Source organism: Peromyscus californicus, unplaced genomic scaffold, assembly GCF_007827085.1.
Source record: "Peromyscus californicus insignis strain IS unplaced genomic scaffold, ASM782708v3 Scaffold_10__1_contigs__length_136768540, whole genome shotgun sequence".
NCBI classification, from domain to species: Eukaryota; Metazoa; Chordata; class Mammalia; order Rodentia; family Cricetidae; genus Peromyscus; species Peromyscus californicus.
Window position 1 is genome coordinate 93181519 of NW_026294391.1, and position 20245 is coordinate 93201763.

The 20245-nt window shown below is 42.8% G+C and overlaps 1 protein-coding gene across 11 annotated transcripts in view; it reads left to right on the forward strand.

Annotated features, from left to right (window-relative positions):
* Positions 1 to 20245, forward strand: part of Pak3 (p21 (RAC1) activated kinase 3) — a 277699-nt gene that overhangs the window by 148411 nt on the left and 109043 nt on the right. Inside the window, exons 1-4 of one of the 11 annotated variants that reach the window (XM_052737424.1) lie at positions 13423 to 13680; positions 14352 to 14448; positions 14585 to 14652; positions 14781 to 14891. The exons of 6 other annotated variants lie outside the window; for them this stretch is intronic. The gene's annotated coding sequence lies outside the window, so the exon portion shown is untranslated. Of the gene's footprint in view, positions 1 to 13422; positions 13681 to 14351; positions 14449 to 14584; positions 14653 to 14780; positions 14892 to 20245 lie in introns of those variants that run through there. 4 more of the 11 variants (XM_052737432.1, XM_052737437.1, XM_052737415.1 and 1 more) reach the window with 4 other exon arrangements.

Below are 20245 nucleotides of genomic sequence, written 5' to 3' on the forward strand. Positions count from 1 at the left end.
AAGAAAATTTGATTATTTTAAAATGGCAATGCTGTTTTAAAAATAAAGCACTATATCAAAGTGCTTTTCAAAGTCCCCAGGCTGGAAAACAGTTTTTCATTTCACCCAGTCTGTTTTAATCAGATATCTGAGGATTGAGCTAAAATTGCTACGAGATTGTTCCCTGTCTCCACTGTCTCCTCCAGCCTTCTGAATGGGAAGATATCAAAATTCAGGGCAGCAAAGACAGATACTCTGAAACAAAGACTGGCCAAGACTACTAATATGGTAAATTGCAATTAACTAAAAACTGAGGGCCATCAGCTCTGGGAGGCACCTTAAAATTTCTGTTTAATTAAAAGTCTTAGCTTTTCTTTAAGCTTCTTGGAGTTGAGGAAAATGTCTCTGTACATGTGAATAAATATAGAAGTCTGATTTTGAGACTTGAAACATGTTGTAAGTGACTGAATACCCTGGCTGTGTTGTGCCTGGGAATCAATCTTCTGTCGAGAGCAGAACTCTTTTATTTGGTTGGGTTTGTGTTTGCTAAGACTGGAATTCATTAAGTAGCCCAGGCTGGCCTCAAACCTCTACTCTTTCTGCCTCCACCTCTTCAGTGTTGATGTCAGCAACAGTAGAGATGGAGGCACAGATCCACACTGCTGCCTCCAGCAGCCTAAGAAGTTCCCTTAATCATCTAGGAAACTTGACTCAGACAAAACTAGATCCTTGGCTTCATCAAAGAAAGTTTAAGAGAGGTACATAGGCAAAATAAGCCATACCCAAGCCTGTGTGTGGACTTATCAAAGGAAAGGCATGTTTCATCCTCTAAAATAATCACTTATTGGATTTTGGTGGTTTTTCAAGTTATTACTTACTAAAAAGGGTTACTAAAGAGTTTACATGAGATCAGAGGTAGTCCCTGGGCTGCATTTGACAAATTACAATTAATAAGGTTAAAAGTATAGAGAAGTAGAAAGTTGGGCCATCTTGACTATAACGGCAATTAATACTCTTGGGTGAGATTCCCAGGAAATATCTGAGAAAGGAGTAAGGCCACACTTGAGGACCACATAGGTTTAGGCCTTTAGTCTAGTTCATTACTATTTTATCACAAAACATTACACACACACACACACACACACACACACACACACACACACACACACACACGCACGTGAAGTGAGTCTTATCTGTTGGCAATCTTACAACAAATGCTAATTGCTTGGGAATTCTTGATTCTCAGCTGGTGAGGGGCTTCATCCAACTTTAGAGTGAGGGACTACTATGTTCCATGTATTTTTTTTTCTGACTACCTGGGTTTATAGGCTTGTGCCATCACACCCAAGTGCCAAGGATCTTCAGTTGCATCATTTGCCACTTTTCTTCAACAAATAATCATTTCCATCATCTTCCCAAATGCCTGCAGTAACACCTACATTTTCAATCTGCACCGTTCATTCTTGGATCCAAGTATTGTTGCCCATTCCAGGAGGCTCCTCTGCAAATAAACAGATACCAGAAGAAACCAAGAAATAAAAGCTCTAGGACTGGACCCAAAAAAAAGTCAATCAGGTTGCCTCCTTCCCAGACCCAGGAGAGAGCAGTGATTCATTTGGGCTTTTGGTATCAGAAAGATGTCCCTGAAAGGAAGAATAGAACATTGAAAGGAAAGGACACATTATGATTAGTGATATCGGTCTCATTTTTAGAGGGAATAAGTCTATTGTGTCAGTTTCATAAACAGCAGGAAGAAGAGAATGACAATATTAGTGGGGGTGTAGGGAAAGGGGGAAGAGAGAGGAAGGAGATAGATTTCTAAAACGTTGAGTATACTGAAGTAATTTTTAAATGAGTCTAGGTAGTTTAGATTTTACTAAAAAAAATCTAAGGGAAAGGAAGACATTATTATTTTTGAGATTGTCATTTATTTACAGTTTCTCCCCTCCTTTCCCTCCCTACAAACCCTCTCTCTCACACACAACCTCCCAGCTCTCCTACAAATCCAGTTTCTTCTTTTCTTCAATTGTTATTGCATGCATATACGTACTTGTATATAATTACATATTCCCAAATATAACCCATTGAGTCCATATAACGTTACTTGTATGCACGGTTTCAGGGCTGACCATTTGGCACTAGACAAACCAATCAGTGTGCTCTTCCCTGGGGAGGGCCACCTCTCCTGCTCTCAGCAGTCCTCGGTTGCCTGTAAGATTGTATAGGCTTGAGGCCTAGGAGGCTTTTCCTCATTCAGTTTAGCATGTTCTTTAGTGTCATCCTTGTTCAGAAAGGAAGAAATTTGAAAGCAATGTGGACTCTAGAATGATATTCTTTCAGAGGTGCCCCACCCCTTGAGCCAAATTTTAATGCAGCAAGGAACAGGTGACAAAGCCTTAGTGCCTCCACTCTTACTGGGTTTCCTCTGGTAAGAGCCTGATCATTTGAACTGAGGGTAGGGAGGGAGAATGGTTTTTCTGCCTTTCTCCTAAGAACTGAATTAGGTAGTGTGTGCTTTCAATTGGACAAAGCTGTGTTAGAAGTGCTTTCTAGCCTTACAAGGGTGGTGAAAATTAAAAAGGGTCAAAGACAATCCTAAGATTAGTGAGAAAGTACACCCTTTCTACCCCCTGCCATCCCCCAATCTCATTTACAAAGACGTCCCACGTCTTTCAAAAGAGACCCGCAAATTACCATGGAAATCTGCCCCACCAGGCTATGCTCCAGTCAGAGGAAGAGCCTTTGTTCACAGGGGTATGGGGGGTGCTGGCACTGCACCATAGTGAACACCCTTAAGCCTCACTAATTCCCTGAAAAGGGGAAAGGCCAATCTTGATTTGTAAGAAGCTTGAATTCGAAAATATGCTGAAAGAAATGCCATGTTATTATTTCTAGAAACCTGCAGTCAAACTGCTGTCTGCAGTCGGTGCATTGAGCTGCTGAGACTCTTAAGGCCCAGAACAAATAGATAAGGGCTGTAATTAGCATATTGGTCATTTGAATGCAAAGTGCACTTAGAGTGGCGCTTAAAAACCGTATGTTAGCATACTCCCCTAGCAGGCTGTCACTTTCCTATGTATATAATATTAATTTGCCTAGCAACATGCCCTATTTCCCTTCTGGCAGTAAACTTTAGCCTAGGAAGTCAGAATCTGGTAAATCTCCCATATTAGCAGCAGGAATGGACAAGGAATGTACAGATCTCAGGGATATGGTGAGCTACTTTGAAAAATCACCATGAACATATTTGAAATTTCTATGTAGTCCTTAAAAGTCACCAGTTGCTTATCATTTACTATTTACTGACTAGGTAATAATGTGTGCCTTTGAATGATTAGAAGAGGTGGGGGGTGCAAACTGCTTGAATACCCCTCCTCCACAAGTGATCTCATAAAGGGAACAGCAGAGAAAGACATTTGGCTGTAAGCTCCTGCTTTGCAGCAAAATAAAGATTGATCAGGAGGTACAACAGGTGCTTAATTATACAGAACACCAGCACATTGAAATCACCATCCATTAAACACATCTGTGTTGGTCAGTCAACGCTGCCTGTGTATTATTAACTTCGGTTTTAAATTCACGTTTGAGAGCACTTGGTTTGAAGTGGGACTGAGTTATGTTTAGGAAGAGAGAAATGAAAGATGAATACAACTCGGATTTTACCCCAATATTCAGTGTTGCCATCACACTGCTAAGGACATGGAAGAAAAATGTGGTATGGGTTTCCAAGTCCAGCAAGCTATAGGGTAGACTCAGTAAAGGAAAAGCTTGTGCAACCTCAGAGAAGGAGGAACTGAAATGCCTGCCTATTGAGAAAATTCCCCCATTCTATCTTGTGGCCCTGTAAAAGTCAGATACACCAAAAGGGAGATAGGAAGAACCTCTTAGAGGAAAGATCAATCATCCTTAAGCAATGAAATCCCTAATGTAATGGTTCCCAAATTTTGCTGCACATTAGAATCTGAGAAGATTAGAACCTGAGGGGATTTTTAAAAGCCCAGATGCTCAGATATATGCCATCAAATTAAATGAGAACGTTTAGTAATATGGCCTAGGCAACAGCATTTTATAAAGGTAATTTCTTCTGCGCAACGAAGTCGAGAACCAGCACCAGCAACACCTTTCTTCTTTATGTGCATTTATATTAATCTTTCCAATTACCCTAAGAAGGAGGATTATATTTCACAGATGAGGAAAAGTTCAAAGGGGCCAACTATGTTGTCCAGGGTCTTAAAATTGTAACACAATGAAACTGGAATTTGAATGCAGCAATTTAATTACAGAGTCGGCATACTGAAATTTTATGCAACAGTGCTCTCCAGACTTTTGTCCCCATATTCATCAGGAAGAGAACAATCCCATGTCAGTGCACTGAGAATTTATTAGGCATCTGCAACATAAAACACACAGTTTTAGTCACACTGTGTGCTTCTAGGTAGAGTCAAGGAAACACAGCCAACTTCTGATAAGTCTGATAACCCTAGTTTGGTTGTCATTTTATTTGCTTTGTCGAAGCCTTATTAGCCCAAAACTACCAGAGACAAGAATATAGCTGGACAAAATCAGATTTATTGTGTGACTTAGTCATTGAGCATCCTCAATCATAAATATCAATAGCAGAGCAAGTCTGGGATCACTGGTAGGAAGGTAGTAGTCACCCAAGGGTGAAGAGGGAACCCTGTGACATTTCACAAGTGCTAGGTAGCCTTGGAAGAAATAGTGTTTTCCATACAGTTACAGCTGGCTTTAATGTGTCAATGCTGGCACTCTGATAAATGTCAGAACTATATATTCTTAATCCATGCTAATTTTTATTCTTTCAATCCCAGTCACACTTATACTATTTAGGTTTTTGCCCTGTTCAAATTAGGTGGGCCTGAGGGACACATTGACATTCATGTAACTCATGAATCGATTTACCTATTGCCAGATGAGTTGACAAAATACTTGATATTATCAAAATGAGTTGATGAAAAACACATAGAAGGAAATGTCAACAATGATGAAATCTAAATAAGGTTAGTGTTTGAGTCATTAGTGTTAGATCAACATCAATTCCTACATTTTAAATATTCTATAAATTAAAATATCAGAGAACGTTTGGTTAAGGATACATGGGGGCTCTGGTACTTTCTCGTGATTTCCTGTGACCCCTACACTATTTCAAATAGTTAATCAAGCCATAAAAGCCTAGGATAGTTTCAACAGTTATTTAAATAACACCTTTTGTAGCTCAGGATGTAGTTCAGTTGTTAAGAGTGCTTGCCTGTTAAACACAGTGCTCCAAATTCCATTCCCAGCACTGCATACAACTTGAATCCCACCATTTGGGAGGGGGAGACAAGAGAATCAGAAATCCAAGGATATCCTCAGATGCATACAGAGCTTGCGACCAGTCTGGGCCACATAAGACCTGTCTAAATAAATAAAAGCACTTTTCCAAAGTAGTCTGCCTGCCTGTTCTTCCACAAATAGTCTGAAACTGGTTATACCAGTGTTCCTTATATAGGTCCCTGGATTTCCTCTTGCAGCATTGTCGGTACCATAACTAGCAGGTATAGCTCTCTAAAGACTTATAGGTATGGGAGCAGTTTGCTCATATCCCATTGTTAATGTTCAGTTTGTTCATGGCCAATTGAGCATAGTCTCACAATATGCATTACAGATTACCAGATAAGGAGAGGAGGAAAGAATAGAAGGAAAGGCATGGGGTATGAATGTCAAAACATCTGAGGGAACAGAATAGCTTGGTCAGGCCAACACTTGAGCATAACACAAGATGAGGTGGGGCTGGAGTATGACAGTCTAGATATGATTTTCTGCTCACTGAAATCAAGAGCTGTGGGTTTGCCTTGGAGGTACTATATCTGTATTGTTAGCAATTCCCTATCTGAGTGTGTATCTTGTCTCTCAAACTAGATTCCAAATCCCCTAATAAGATGGCCCAAGTTTAGTTCATTTGTATAACTTTTGTAGCACTTAGCTATATGCCTTATTATGCTTGCTAGGTATTCAGTAACTGTCTCCCAGGAATGACTGATATAACACACACAAAAAATGCAACTGCTTTTCCCTTTCTAAATTATCTGGAGCCTAAATGTAACATAGGGTAGGGGTTTGTGTCCAGGGAAAGGGAAGTAACAGGTAAAAAATAGCACATGTACCACTACCAACCCTGAGCTCCCTTTGCATCTGGTTTTGGTGACCGGTTTTAGCCATGTCCTTCTGTGTTGGACCCTGGGCCATGCCCATGATAGATGGCACCCTTTGAAGACAATGTGCCTATCCCTAATGATTTTAGCATTCTGCTCACTTCTCCCTCTGTTTGGCTTTACTAAAAACTTGCAGAGATGCTTCCCTTCATCACCACTTGTTTCCCAGGGCTGTGATTTGCAACAAACATGTGGATTCAGGAGGGACCTGGAAGTGGTAGGTAAGGAACTGCCTAAAAAGTACACTGTCTCCTGGCTTTGGGTGGCATACTTTATCTGAAGGAGTAGTCACCACTTTGCCTATTGATGAGTTTTCTCCTTCACCTCTGGAGAGAGATGTCCCACTGCTCATCATTTTAGATGATTGGGTGTGGGGATGGGGCCACTTCTCTTCCTGATAACCTTATTATGTGTTTATCAGGAGCAGACACTGCCCAGGTTGTCACGACAACCAGCAATGATTCAAAGCTTCCCTGAAAGGTCTGTGTCTCTGGCAAATAATCAGCCTTTAGCTCTCAGCAGATGCTGAACTGAGCAGCCAATCACAGGTGAGCTGAGAAAACATGACATCATAGTCCGGCTGGTCCAAAAAAAATTGTTTTTTGGTTTTCTATTTTTTCATTGATTCTTTGTCCCCTAGATATCTCCCTCTCTCCCTCCCTTCCTCCCTCGCTTTCTCCATTCTTCTCTCTCTCTCTCCCTCCCTCCCTCCCTCTCCCTCTCCCTCCCTCCTGCTCTCTCCCCCTCCTCTGACTCTCCCCTTCCTTCCTACTTCCTCCTTCTCTCCTTTCCCTCCCCCTCTCTCTGCTCTCTCCCAGGGGAGCAAGCAAGCAAGTGTACACATATACACCACAAATCCCTCACAAACAACAACAAACTCCAAGTTTTTCAAATTCAATTCACTCTGCAGTTTGACTTAGGTTCTCCAAGTGCAGTGATTGGGAGTGGGAGGGAAAGGAATGTATAATGTGATTCTTTTGGGAGAAAAGTCAAACAGAGCATCGGCTCAATTAATTAATGTGGTTTGATATGTAGGACCATAGTGGAGGCAGAGGTAATTAACACTAAGTCAAAGGAGAGAAACTTCCTACCTCTCTTATTAATTCACTCCAAGCCACCTGGACTTAATAGTCTTCTACTTTTCCTCCACTGACTTCCTCACAAAGGGAAGAGGGCAGTGACAGTGGACTTTTGAATCCTCTCAGATTCTGCAAGGCAGGCCTCTAATGTGGGCTAATTATAAAGAACAAAGGTTAGGACAGACCTTCTGTTCCCAAATGCATATTTAGGAATCATGTGTAAGTGCAGCCTCATCAAATTGATTAAGGAGGTGTGTGTTTCTGAAATCCATTAGGTTCGCTTTTGTGTCGTTAGCCATTTGCATTCATACAACACTTTAGAGATAGGCAAAGTAAGTTTGACAGAGGAGAAAACTAAAACCTGGGTAAATTGGAATCTTGTTCAAGGGTTTGTCCAGTTCACCGGAGTTCTGAGTTGCAACTCTGGTCTCAAGAAGATGGTGAGTTCTTAGTCATAGGATTCTCTCTACCACACAGTCTCTGGTTTAACAGACACACCTTTTGGTATGCCTGAACTCCCTTATTTACTTTGAATGCAACCCACAAAATTGCCTGCTGCAGGAGAGCTGCTGCTGCTATTAATGGGGACAGATAGACAAGTAGAAAGAGGGTCCGTTTCAGTGACTACAACATATAGTAGTACCCAGATGCTAAGTGGAGGTAGACTGGGTACTGCTCCTAGCTAATGCCTGGGCACCAGTTGCTGAGCAAGTTGGGATAGGAGGATAGTTTATAAAAGTGCATTTAAAAAACAAAAAAAGGAGAAGAAAGAAAGAAAGAAAGGAAGGAAGGAAGGAAGGAAGGAAGGAAGGAAGAAAGAAAGAAAGAAAGAAAGAAAGAAAGAAAGAAAGAAAGAAAGAAAGAAAGAAAGAAAGAAAGAAAGAAAATTTAAAATATTGCCTGGTTCTGGTGGCACATGCCTTTAATCCTAGCACTAGGAGGCAGGGTCAGGTGGATCTCTGTGAGTTTGAGGCCAGACTGGTCTACAGAGTGAGTTCCAGAACAGCCAGAGTTACACAGAGAAGTCCTGTCTTAATTTCCCCACCCCAAAACAAAAGAAATAGAAGTATATCTGGGGGCTAGAGATTAAGAGCACTGAGGACCCTTTCAGAGGACCTGGGTTTGATTCCCAGCACCCACATGGCAGCTCACGACTGTCTGCAACTCCAGTCCTAAGATATCTGATGCCCTCTTCTGGCCTCCATGGACATTAGGCATGCAAGTGATGCACAGACATAGATGCAGGCAAAACACCCATACACATAAATAATGAAAGTTTTGAAAAGTACACCTGCTTCTGAAAACAATGTGAAGACCAAGAGCTGCAAAAGCTCAGCAACCACTACTAGAAACCGTTTCTGGCCGTGGGACTTAAAGCAGGAGTGGAAAGAGAAAGCATACTAGCTGCTTCTGCCCTGTAGACTACATACTATTATTTTCCTGCATCTAGTCTGTGTTCAGGGCTGGCTCAGTTCACCCTATCTTTGATTGGCCTACCTGAACCACTGGCCTGGCATGCAAACTGTTTTTAGGATAGTCAGGGTGTTGATTGCTTTTGTTTTAAGCACTCTCCTGGATTATATTTTCCATTCTAATTCTGCTTTTACAAGCAAAATACAGTATATACTTATTCTTTAAATTCATTCAAGCAAAGGCAGTCATGCTAACAATGGCTTGTCATCCAGTACTGGGAAGGTGGAGGCGGAGGATCAGGAGCTCAGTCATTGATAGCTACATGGTGAGTTTGGAGCTATCCTTAGCCTTTTTAGACCCTGTCTAAAAAGCAAAAGCCCTAAAAATAATCCACATTCAAAGTAGAGCTTCTAGTGAATGCATGTCACTTTTGCACCATGGTAAAGAAAAAAAATTCTACACTGTGCCACAGCAAGTTGGAGATTGTCTATAGAAAGAAAACATGCATACATGTATGTCATCCTTTACCCATTTATCCCCACAGTCACCCTGTGTTTGCTATGTGTAATTCCAATGTAAACACACACAATTTTTAACAAGCATAAAATTATGGCATACATATTGTCCTGTAATTGTTTCTTTTTTTCCCCCACTCAAAAATGTGTCAAGGTATGCTTCTTATTTTAACATATATGAATCCACTTGGTTATATTTATCTGGTGCAAAATATACTAAAAATGTGCATGACATAATTGTACAATATTTTTTATTATAGTCTGGGGGTGGGCCTTTAGGAAATGGTGGCTCTATCTTGTACCTTGATGTTGGTGATAATTTCACGACTTCATGTGTATCTCCAAAGTCATACAATTGTGATCTTTAGACCTGTGCATCCTCTTTCACTGTAGTTAGACTTTGAATGAGTGGTTTACAAAATTCAAGAGATGCTACAACTGTAGCACACACCTGTAATCCCAGCACTTGAGAGGTAGGAGGCTAGAAGATTGGGGTTCCAGGTCATTTTCAGCTAAGTAGTGACTTTGAGGCCAGTCAGAGCTACAGGAGACCCTGACTGGAGAAAACAAAAACAGCAACAACAAAAAAACTGTGAACACTTTACTGAGGGACATCTATGCCATCTTTTATGTTATATTTAAGCTCTTACATTAGAGTAAACAACAAATATTCTTGAACATACCTCAGTATGTTGTAATGAAGATATCTATAAGCATTTTTCCTGACTTAGGATTGCTAGGTTAAGTGGCATATCAAATTTTAAGTTTGGTAAGTATTACCTGCTTGTCAGTTCCATCAATGGTACGGTATACGAGACTGTGCAATGTTTCTTGCTGTGAAATAATGCTTTTGTACACTGGTTTAATAAAATGCTGATTGGCCAGTAGCCAGACAGGAAGTATAGGCAGGATAAGCAGACAAGTTGAATTCTGGGAAGAGGAAAGCTGAGTCAGGAGACGCCAGCCTGCCGTCCAGGGAGCAGCATGTAATGGCACATAGGTAAAGCCACAGAGCACAAGGCAACATATAGATTAACAGAAATGGGTTAGTTTAAGTGTAAAAGCTAGTCAGTGGTAGGCCTGAGCTAATGGCTGAGCAGTTTTAATTAATATATGCCTCTGTGTGTTTACTTGGGTCTGAGCATCTGCAGGACCAGTGGGTGAGAGAGATTTGTTCTGACCACAGGCCAGGTGGGACACAGATAGACTCTGGCCAAAGTTTCTTTTATCTAGGATTTGACTGGAATGAAGACAGTAACTTGAATTTACTTCTATTGCTAAAAGCCCCATTTCAGATATCTCTCTTCTCATGTAAATCATCAACCTGGTTTGGTTGGTAGGACCCAACAGATAACTACAAATTCAAAACTTAAAATTTGAGGGACATTGATCTTTGCTGATTACACATCACTTTTGGTACCATAATGTCCAAAAAATGTTAGTTGTACAACCAAAATTTGGAGACCGTCTCCATTTGTGTATAAAGAAAACACTCCATGTCCCCATCTTCAACACGTACTCTCAAATTGCTTTACAGTGAGTTCAAAAGGACCTGGGAGTCAGAGTAGGAGGCCTGGTTCGTATGACCATTTCTATGATGCAGTGCACTCATGAATTTAAGGTCCTGGGATTTTACTGTGTATTCTATGAAAGTCAGATCATAATGCTTGCTAAGGTAAACTGTTGTGGTTATTGTGGTGATTTAATGGTGAGATACAAAGGAGGTTTGTAATCTGAGAAATATGATACACATTCCAAGTGGTTATTAAGATTGTATCCTTAAACCAGGGAGCTTCTAAGCAAGAGGAGCAGATAGTGAGAATTTGGGAGGAAAAAATTACATACAGATGAAATATTAAGCTTGTATAGTTTAGAGTCCTTTCCTCACTCTATATTCTTGGAGAACAAACCACACTGGGAGTAAGGAATCTTTGGGTATCAAGAATAACACAGATTATCACCTTTTTACACAGGGATCCAAGTCTTTCATGCTGGGCTTAGAATCTTGTTTAAATGACATTACTATGTTTCAATTTGTCAAGTACCTAATAGGATTTTGTGCCCCCCCCCCCCGCATGTGCACGTGCGTGCACACACACACCACACACACACACACACACACACACACACACACACACACACACACACACACACATACTTAGTCTCTGTAATCACTGGAGAGAGAAGAAATACACACATGAAAGGTTTAAATAACCATGCGAAGTGACTATATAAATAACTCCAAGTTATAGCTGAGGTATATGTGGGGATTAGAATGAAATCAAATACTTTTTAATTACAATTGAAATCAATACCCCAGAAACCATAGCTGAATCATTACCAGGAAAATTCAGTTACGCTTCCTTTTTTTTTTTTAAAAAAAAGTATTTGGGTTTAAAATAACCCAAATAAATGCAATTTACAAATAAGATACGCTACCATTAAGCAAATGACATTTAGATCAGTATTTTTTAGATTACTTCCACCATTATGTATAAAAAAAACATCAATGTGATGTAGTTACTTTTTTAACTCCAAAGTTAATTAAAAAGATATCTGTAAAGTCATTGTAAGCAGAATCATCCTGATTTCAACCTATTAATCAAGAATGGGAGAGAGAGTGTGCGTTGCATTCAAAGACAACCACCAGGGTGTGTTTTAAAAGACATTTTAAAATACCTTGTTTTTAAACAACACTTACCTGGTGTAGTTTTTCCTTATAAAGCCAGTGCATATCCTCACAGCCATTAATGCCATGTTTAATTTTTATTAAGCATACACTTCAGCATATTAGAAAATTCATGGACTTTGTACTCAGATTTCAATACATATTCCTGCTCTACTACTTTCTACTGTCTTCATATAATACTTACGTATGCATAAATATGTATTTTTATTGAAGGAAAATGTTGCAAAGTCATCCTCAAGAATGGTTTGAATTATGTAGTTCACTTAGTCTCTGTCACCCTCACCCCTGTTTTGTTGTAGGTTGGTCATTGTTCTTTCATGGCCTGGTGTTAGTCAAAATGAATCAATACACCCCCCCCCACACACACACACCTTTCCTGCTATCTGAAGAGTTATCTCTGGTTAATCTTCCTCAGAGGAACTGGGAAAACATGAAATTCAGTCTTGGTGTTAAAATGCATTAAACATAAATATGTGCTGTCATTGGGAAGAAATGAGTGTCGTTTCTTATGCAGTGTTGAGAAAATTAAATAAAGGGACACCGGAAATAGTTATTGTTCATTCTGGCCATTCATTTGTGTGAGCATATATTTATCTTTATTTTTTAAAAGTTTAAAAGTAGAGAAGAAAATCGCCTATAACGCACTACTTTAACCTAACCATTAAAATTGTATCGTCTCCGCCTTCTGTGTTGGGGAGGCACGTTCTGCATCATTACAGCTCAAACATACAGAGTACTGTGCAGTCTATTGTCTCAATGCAGAGGTTTGACATAATTTATATAAGCTGCCAAAATTCTAAGAATGGTGGATTTGGGAATAGGAAGTGATGATTTGCGAAGGCAGATTTTAAATGGCTTAGGACACCTGTCAAAAATTGAACCTTCTGGTAAAGATGAGAGAAATCACTAAAGGTTTTAGGGAAAGGATGAACAAGGGGATCTGTGTGAAATCAATGCACTCAACTGGAAGTAAAATGATTATTTCTTTTGCATAATGCCACCTGTTTTGAAATGTATGTTTCACGTACAGAAGACTGTTTTCCCTGTCTAAATTGCTACCTTTCTTAATTCCACCGCCACATTCCCCCCCCCCCCCCCCCCCCCCCCCCCCGCTTAGTTTTGTATGTAACCTGCTAGGCTGACAGGTGGTGTCCCAAATCCAAACCATTTCCTCAAGAAAGCCTGCTCCTGTAGATGGATTCCCTGGCCGGAAAATACATCTCAAAGCCTAGTGTTCTTAAGGCTGGCAAGCAAGAAAGATGCATGAAATGTCCCCTCCCCACTCCTGTCTGTTGCCTCTTTCTCGATGGCTCCACCTTCCTCTTTAGACAATCCTGACAGTGTAGAAGTTTCCATCTCCTTTCCCCTCTCCTTCCCCCCCCCCCTTCCACTTTCTCCCCCCCTCTCCTAGGTCGCTTCCTGCCTGGAAACAAAAGATTGGTCCCTGGTAGCCCACTCAGGGCGATTTTACTTTTATGCTCACCATCTGATTGGCCTAGGTACGGTGCAGAGCCCAGGTGACGTCATAGCAAAGAAGAGCTAGGGAGCGGTTGCTGAGCAGGGGCTCTACAGCAGGCAGGCAGCTGTGGCCGCAAACAGTCTGGGGTCTTACACTGGGGACTGAAGCTTTTCCCCTCTGGGAGTGAGTGTACTGGGCGAGAGAAGAGCCGTGGGGGGAGCCGGCTGGGCCCCGGGCTGCGGCTGCAGCCGCTGGGCTGCAGCTCCCCAGCCCAACTGTCGGCGTGCTTGGAGGTACTGGAAAGGTCTTGGCAGGGTGGCTGGACCCTTGACAGGTAAATCCCGCGACTTCTGTACTGTACCGGGCGAGCTCGAGGGTGAGGAGGCTGCTGGGCAGATGTTCCTTCCTGTGTCCCCCCCTCCTGCTCCTGCTGCGCCCCAGCTTTGACTCTCCTACGTGGCTCCCTTGCCCAAGCCATGGGACCCAGCGCACAGCGCTTGATGGGGTTTGCCTAGGCAGATGAGTGGGTGTGTCCGGGCTAGTCCTGAAGGACCTGGGCTTCCTTTGGCCAAATCCAGGACTAGCTTACTGGGGCTTGGGCCGCCTGGGGCAAAATCCGCCCTGAAAGCTATGTCAGACTGGAAGTCTCCTACCATCTCCCCCCACCCCCAGCCACAGTGTTGACAGCAGCCCTCTAGAGAAGGGGAGGGGGTGTGGCCGCAGTCTGGCCAAGTCTGCATCAGGACCCAACTGAAACAGCAAAGTACCAATTTTCTTAAAAAGGAGCCCTCCTTTCTTTTAAAATTTTTTTCTTTATCCCCCTCCCCTTTTCACACGGGGGGATGGTAATGACAGGAGAACTCTTTTTTTTTTTTTTTTCCTTCTTCTTCCGTGGGGACTGAATGGATTAAATAAGGTCCTTAGAAAAGCCTGGAGTCTCCCTGTTGGCCCCTGTCTTTGTCTGGGGAGTTGGGTCATTGGGTTTACTGCGTCCTTCCTTCCCAGTCCCTTTGGCTCCCAGGAGACACTGCCCTCAGTTTGTGACCTGGCATGATGACTGGCATACTTCTGGGTGAAGAGAACATTTTAGATTCAGGCTCTGGTAGGCTTTCGCTTTCCTTAGGTGGTGGTTGAGGGCAGGGTGAGGGCTTGGGAGGTATAGGTGGTTCTCCCAAGGAGGGAACCAGGGGCTCCATTGGGTTTTGTTTGTTTGTTTGTTTTTTGGCCCCACCTTCCAGAATCCAGTTCCAGATTATAGACTTGAGGTTTCTGGGCTGTATGGGTGGTAGAAGCAAAGGACAGAAGGGTGAGTGACTTGGCTTTGGGAAGCATGATGGGGGTGGTTGCAGTACTATTTTTTGAAAAAATGGCTTTCACCAGGGAAGCCTTTGGCCATGTTAGTTCTGCTCCTCCCCCAACCCCGTGGTTTTGCAGACTCAAATCCAGGCCAACTGTATGGTTGTCTGAGGTACTGGAACAGAAGGAGGTCCATTCCTGTTGGTGACAGCACTGTGGCCCTGTTCTGGGATGAGCCAGGTATAAAAGGTCAGTGTGGTTTTCACTGGGCCATTTGTAAAGTCGTAATTGGGCAGGATGTGTGATTTGGCACTTGAGCTTCCAATCAGGGGCACCTCTGGGTAAAGGGGCTCACGGTGGTCATGGAGGTAATGGATGATTAATAGGCTGGGACCTCTTTTTCTGGATCCAAATGCCATATTCCTCTGTGTCCATGTAATACACAACAGAAAAGTGTCTGGGAGGTATGCTGGGTTAAAGCTGACTGCTGGTAATCCAGAATCCAGAAACCTCAGGATGTGAAGAGACACCTTCTTTAAGTTTCCCAACAGACAAGTAAACGTGATAAGAGTATAAGCAACGGCCACAACACCCCATGAACATTTGAACTAGCTGATCATTCCTACAGGTTGTGGCTTTTTTTTTTCTTCCTGTTCAAAGGTGGAAGTGGTGTACAGAGCAGTCAAGTTTACTCTGGGTTTGGAGAAGACTGGGTCATAGATCTGATAGATGGGAGAAATGGGAAGGGACTGCAGGATGGAAGGGGGTTACTGGCAGAGAGTCTGCTATTGTGAAGCCAAGACTGAGCAGCAGGTCAAAAAGGATGACTAATACAGAAGAAATCAGATCTAGACATCAGACAGAATAGGCAGGAGCTAATGGAGGAGGTAGGAGAGAGCTGTAGAGGATGAAGAAAGACCAGTATCTTGCTAGGAGCTCAAGAGTCCTGGTTTCCCTGGTGACATGGTAACAGAAAAGTTTTGATAGTCAAGTCACTAGTGACTCAATCAAGGATTTTAGGGGGCTTCTAGCTGTTTACAGAATCAATAGCATTCCCAACTGCATAGCCTGTTTTTAGGAACCAGTAACTCTAACCAAAAGAAGGAGAAGAAACTTGCTGAGCAGCAGTTCCCCCCGACACACACACACAAACCCCAGCTCTTTCCTTTTGGATAAAGGGAAGGGACAGGGGTGAAGGCTTGTAAGGAGAGCAAGGGAGCTATAATCTGAGACTGAAATCTGACTGCTTCGATGTGGGTGAATTAGGCCAAGGTTTGAGACAAAAAAAGAGAGCCGTGGGGGTGGGGGTGGGGGCTGGGACCTTGTGTCCACCAAGAACAGCAGAAAACCTTTACCCTGGAAGGTAAGTGTGGCTCACAGATTAAGCCTTAGCAGAACCCCCCACCCCCACCCTACCCCACCCCACCCCACCCACATCCACACCCACACCTCACAGAAGCTAGGCAGTTCCCTCTTTGCAGGGCCAGGGTAGACTTTCCAGGCCCAATCCGCACTAAATAGCTTTGCCAGCAGGGGGCAGAAAAGTAACTGGAGCGACATGAAGGACCCAAGTCCTCCATTTCAGGTGTGAAGCCCGAGCTTCAGATCAACCAACAGCCATACATTTACAATCTGATTTAGCAGTGCCAGAGAACTAAATGAACCTCCAGGTCAATGTGTTCCCATTTCTTCCCAGAAATGTGGCGCTGCCTACCGCGCTCTGCAACACAGGGAGGTAACATGCATTTACTTGTGATTACTTGAGTCACTAATACACACAGCCTAACCGGGAGTTTAATTGGAAATGTTAATCAATGCAATAGATCCGTGTCTGATTTGCACATTCGGTCAATTATCTGCACGTTGGGACAATCTGTGCTGCACCCAGGGGATGCAACGAGGGGGTAAAACGGTGCAGCTACAGATGCGGCTGGGGTGGGAAGCAAACAGGGGAAGTGGGCCCTGAAGCCTGAGAAGAAATTAACAATTTACTGGTGGGGAAGAGTCATCTCAAACATGTTTTCACAGAAAGGCTGGATCATGAGGTGGTTGGTCCAGACGCTCCCAGAGCTGAGGGGGAGACAAGGTTTTCTGTGAGGTAGAAGGGGGGTGGATCTAGAGAAAAGATTTTTTTTTTGTACGGTGGGCAGGATAGAAGCTGTGATAGCATAAACCTTGGAAATCAGAAATCAGGTGTTCTTTGATGAATGCATGTGGTACTTGGTGCCTGTTTCCTTGACCTTCAAATGATGGAGTTAGACTAGGTGTTCTCTAACCTGGCGGGAACATTAGGCAATGGGGCCCTTTTATACTTGGTTGTAAAGATAGCCACTAAAGTACAGCCCTCCTGCAACAAAAGAAAATAGCCTGTCTATATCATTTTCCATTTTATGTGCTCCCCAGTTAAGGGAAAGCCAGTGCAAAAGAGATATCCATACATTTCATCTTTTAGCCACATGACTTCACTTTTATTTCATGTGAATGCGGAACATTCGGGAAAGGAGAAGTCCAATTCTGTATTTTCTGGGTTACCTATAACTAAGCCCCAGAAAAGCTCTGTGTGGTAGTCTTCATAGACAGATCATAGGGAGGAGCACTGAGACTCACGACTATTGTAACTCCCTAACGAAGTCCCAAAACAGAAAGACATTGTGGTGAAGAAAAAGATAAATAAAAGAAGGGGGCCGGCTTGGCAGAGGGCAGCTTCTTTTCTCTCCTCTCTATCAGAGAGCCCTGTGCATTCTTTAGAATTCTGCACCCCAAACAGACCACTGTCTCTGACAGCACAATATCGCCCCCTAGCGACGATACTCAAGATACATTTTCTCAGCTTCCCATTGCTATCCCATGATCCAGCCTGGAGGCCAGCTCTTACAAGCCTGGCAAGCAAAGGCACACTCCTTCAATCAACACTGAAGGAGAAACTCAGGGAGGTGCGCTTCCTTCAGAGCCTTCTTCTCTAGCGTGAGCAAGTTTAGAGAGAGGGGCATCATTCTCTTCTCCCTTGTGCTTTATCTTCTTTGGGCCTGAAGAAGGATCCAGGAGCTTTCCCCAGAAATCTTTAACGCTGCATAAGACATTGGCCATGAATGGTTCTGGGGAAGAGAGCACAATTGTCACAACTTCCTTTGATCTCCATCCCAAGGTGATAGTTTTAGTCCTCAGACAGAGATTCTCAGGGGAGGGGGACAAAAAAAGCTGAAATGCAGCAAGGAAAGAGAAGTTAGGTATGTATAAGATGTATGCATCCATACCTCCCTGGTTTCCAACAAGATGCTGAGCTACAGGTAGAAAGCAAAGGCTGTATAACTGCACAGTAAACTACAGCTACACAACACTCACCACTCAGTACAAATTTACAACATGGCATAGACATACATGCTGCACACTACCAATTAGACACTTGGCATATGCATGTGCATGTAGCATGCATGGTAGAGATGCAATCATATGTAACACATTACAGAAATATAGTGCATTTACAATAGCATACTGACAAGATAAACATACATGATGTGATATAGACACTGCACTGCACACAAAACACAATACAGCATAGTATTGGTATAACACCTCATGTATACACACACACACATAACAGAGTGCAAGGTATCGCACAGATATACATTACCCAGCTTTTGCTCATATACAAAATATGCTATACTCAAAATACACCCCCAGGAGGCAAGAGGAGTCACCACCTGGTGACCTGCCAGTTGCTTCTGCACTGGCTCAAGCTACACAACTGGTGTGTTCAAGGCAAACTACCATGAAGTTACTGTTTGGTATTCCAAGTGAGGGTATGCGGGAAAACTGAAGTACAGTGAACGAAAACTTAGAAACATGAGGATTTTTGGTTAGTGCAGGCTGGTGCACACACACACACACACACACACACACACACACACACACACACACAGTCTCTAGCATTCTTTCCCATCAATACAATCAGATGCTGTTTCCCCAGTAATAATTAGGAATGGGCCACATCTGACCCTCTTCAGGCCTTGTCCCTTCAGGAGTTCTGACAGCTCTTATCTCTCCACCTCACCTCATCTTCTTGCAAAGTGAGCTCCTGCAGAGAGGGAGGAGGTGGCATCACTCAGTGATGCAGTGAAAGTTACTAAGGGTATGCTTGTGGGAAATACACATGGATGCTAGTGGACAATTGTGGTCTAGAATCTATACCAGAGGAAGAGGCAGGTCCAGCGGATGGCACTGTCCTTTTTGCTTAAGAGGTAGAATTGGATTGGGGGGGAAGGCTGAGGGGTGGGAGGAGGGAGGACAGGGGAATCCGTGGCTGATATGTAAAATTAAATTAATTATAAAATAAAAATATTTAATAAAAAAGAGGTAGAATTGGAGATCATGGGACTTTCCTTGGCTTCCAAAGACCTCAATTTTGCTTTCTCTTTAAATATCCATCGATCTATTTCTTTGGGCTAGAACTCTGTATTTTGTTGTCCTCTAATAACTAGGTGATAGCCTGGGTCATGCTCTATTTGAATTAGCATGTAGTTGCTACTTTCCTTACAGGGTCAATACAGTTGTGGGGGTGGGGTACTGGGGAGAAGTACATAGAGGGTGTAGAGCTTGGAGTTCTACAAAGGGAAAATCAGCCTTTCTCTGGGGAGGCTCAAGTGATTGTGGGAAAATGCAGAAGGCCAAGGGGTTAATGGGACCCTGTCTCTGGCAGAAGGTATAGCTGGATAGTAGAGTGACTGCCTAGCATGCAAGTCACCATGGTTCTGGATTCCATCTCCAGCATGATGAGGGAGGACATGAGAGAGGGGTAAAGAGAGAGATCCCGTTTCTATCACAGTTAGATATAGAAACCTCTGTGAGGCAAACAAGGTAAATTGTCATCAAAATAAATCAAATAGGATGTATCCACCTTGGGAAATCTGGCAAAAGCCATGGGAAAAAATTTCTTTGGTTAAGACAGCCTGGAAGGTTCAATTAAGGTCAGAGGTTTAGAACCTCCACAGGTGTGAGGCAAAAAGAAACTCAAGAGCAGAGCGTTCTTGCCTAAGAGACTCTCCCTCCAGATTCCTACCCAAAGAAAGAGGTCAGTGACCAAAGGAGTTGAGATGGAGGTAGAAACTCGGAATTGAGGGATGAAAGAACTGAATAGTAGTGGGAGTTTGCTAGGCAGCTCAGATATTCTCAGTGGGCATTATCTCTGTGGACTACCGTCCACCGCACTGTGCCATCTCTGCTAAGTACGCAAATTCACTCGTAATTCTGAAAGTTGTGTAGATTCTGCACATGCATCTTCTTTGACGTAGCCCTCCTAACACTTGTCCAAAATGACTAAGGAAGCAGAGAACAAGTGGGTAGGTCCAGAGTGGTGAGACGGCAAGCATTGATTATTAATCTATACTCCCATCTCTTAACTCCCACTTCAGTACGCTTTCCAAAATCCTACATAAAATTACATTTTTACACATCTTACCTCCCTGATTAACTAGTCTTCTTTAATGATTTTCTGAAATATCCCACTCGTGTGTGTGTGTGTATGTGTGTGTGTATGTGTGTGTGTGTGTGTGTGTGTGTGTGTGTGTGTGTGTGTAACATAGGATAAGGAAATAGTAGCAGGTGTA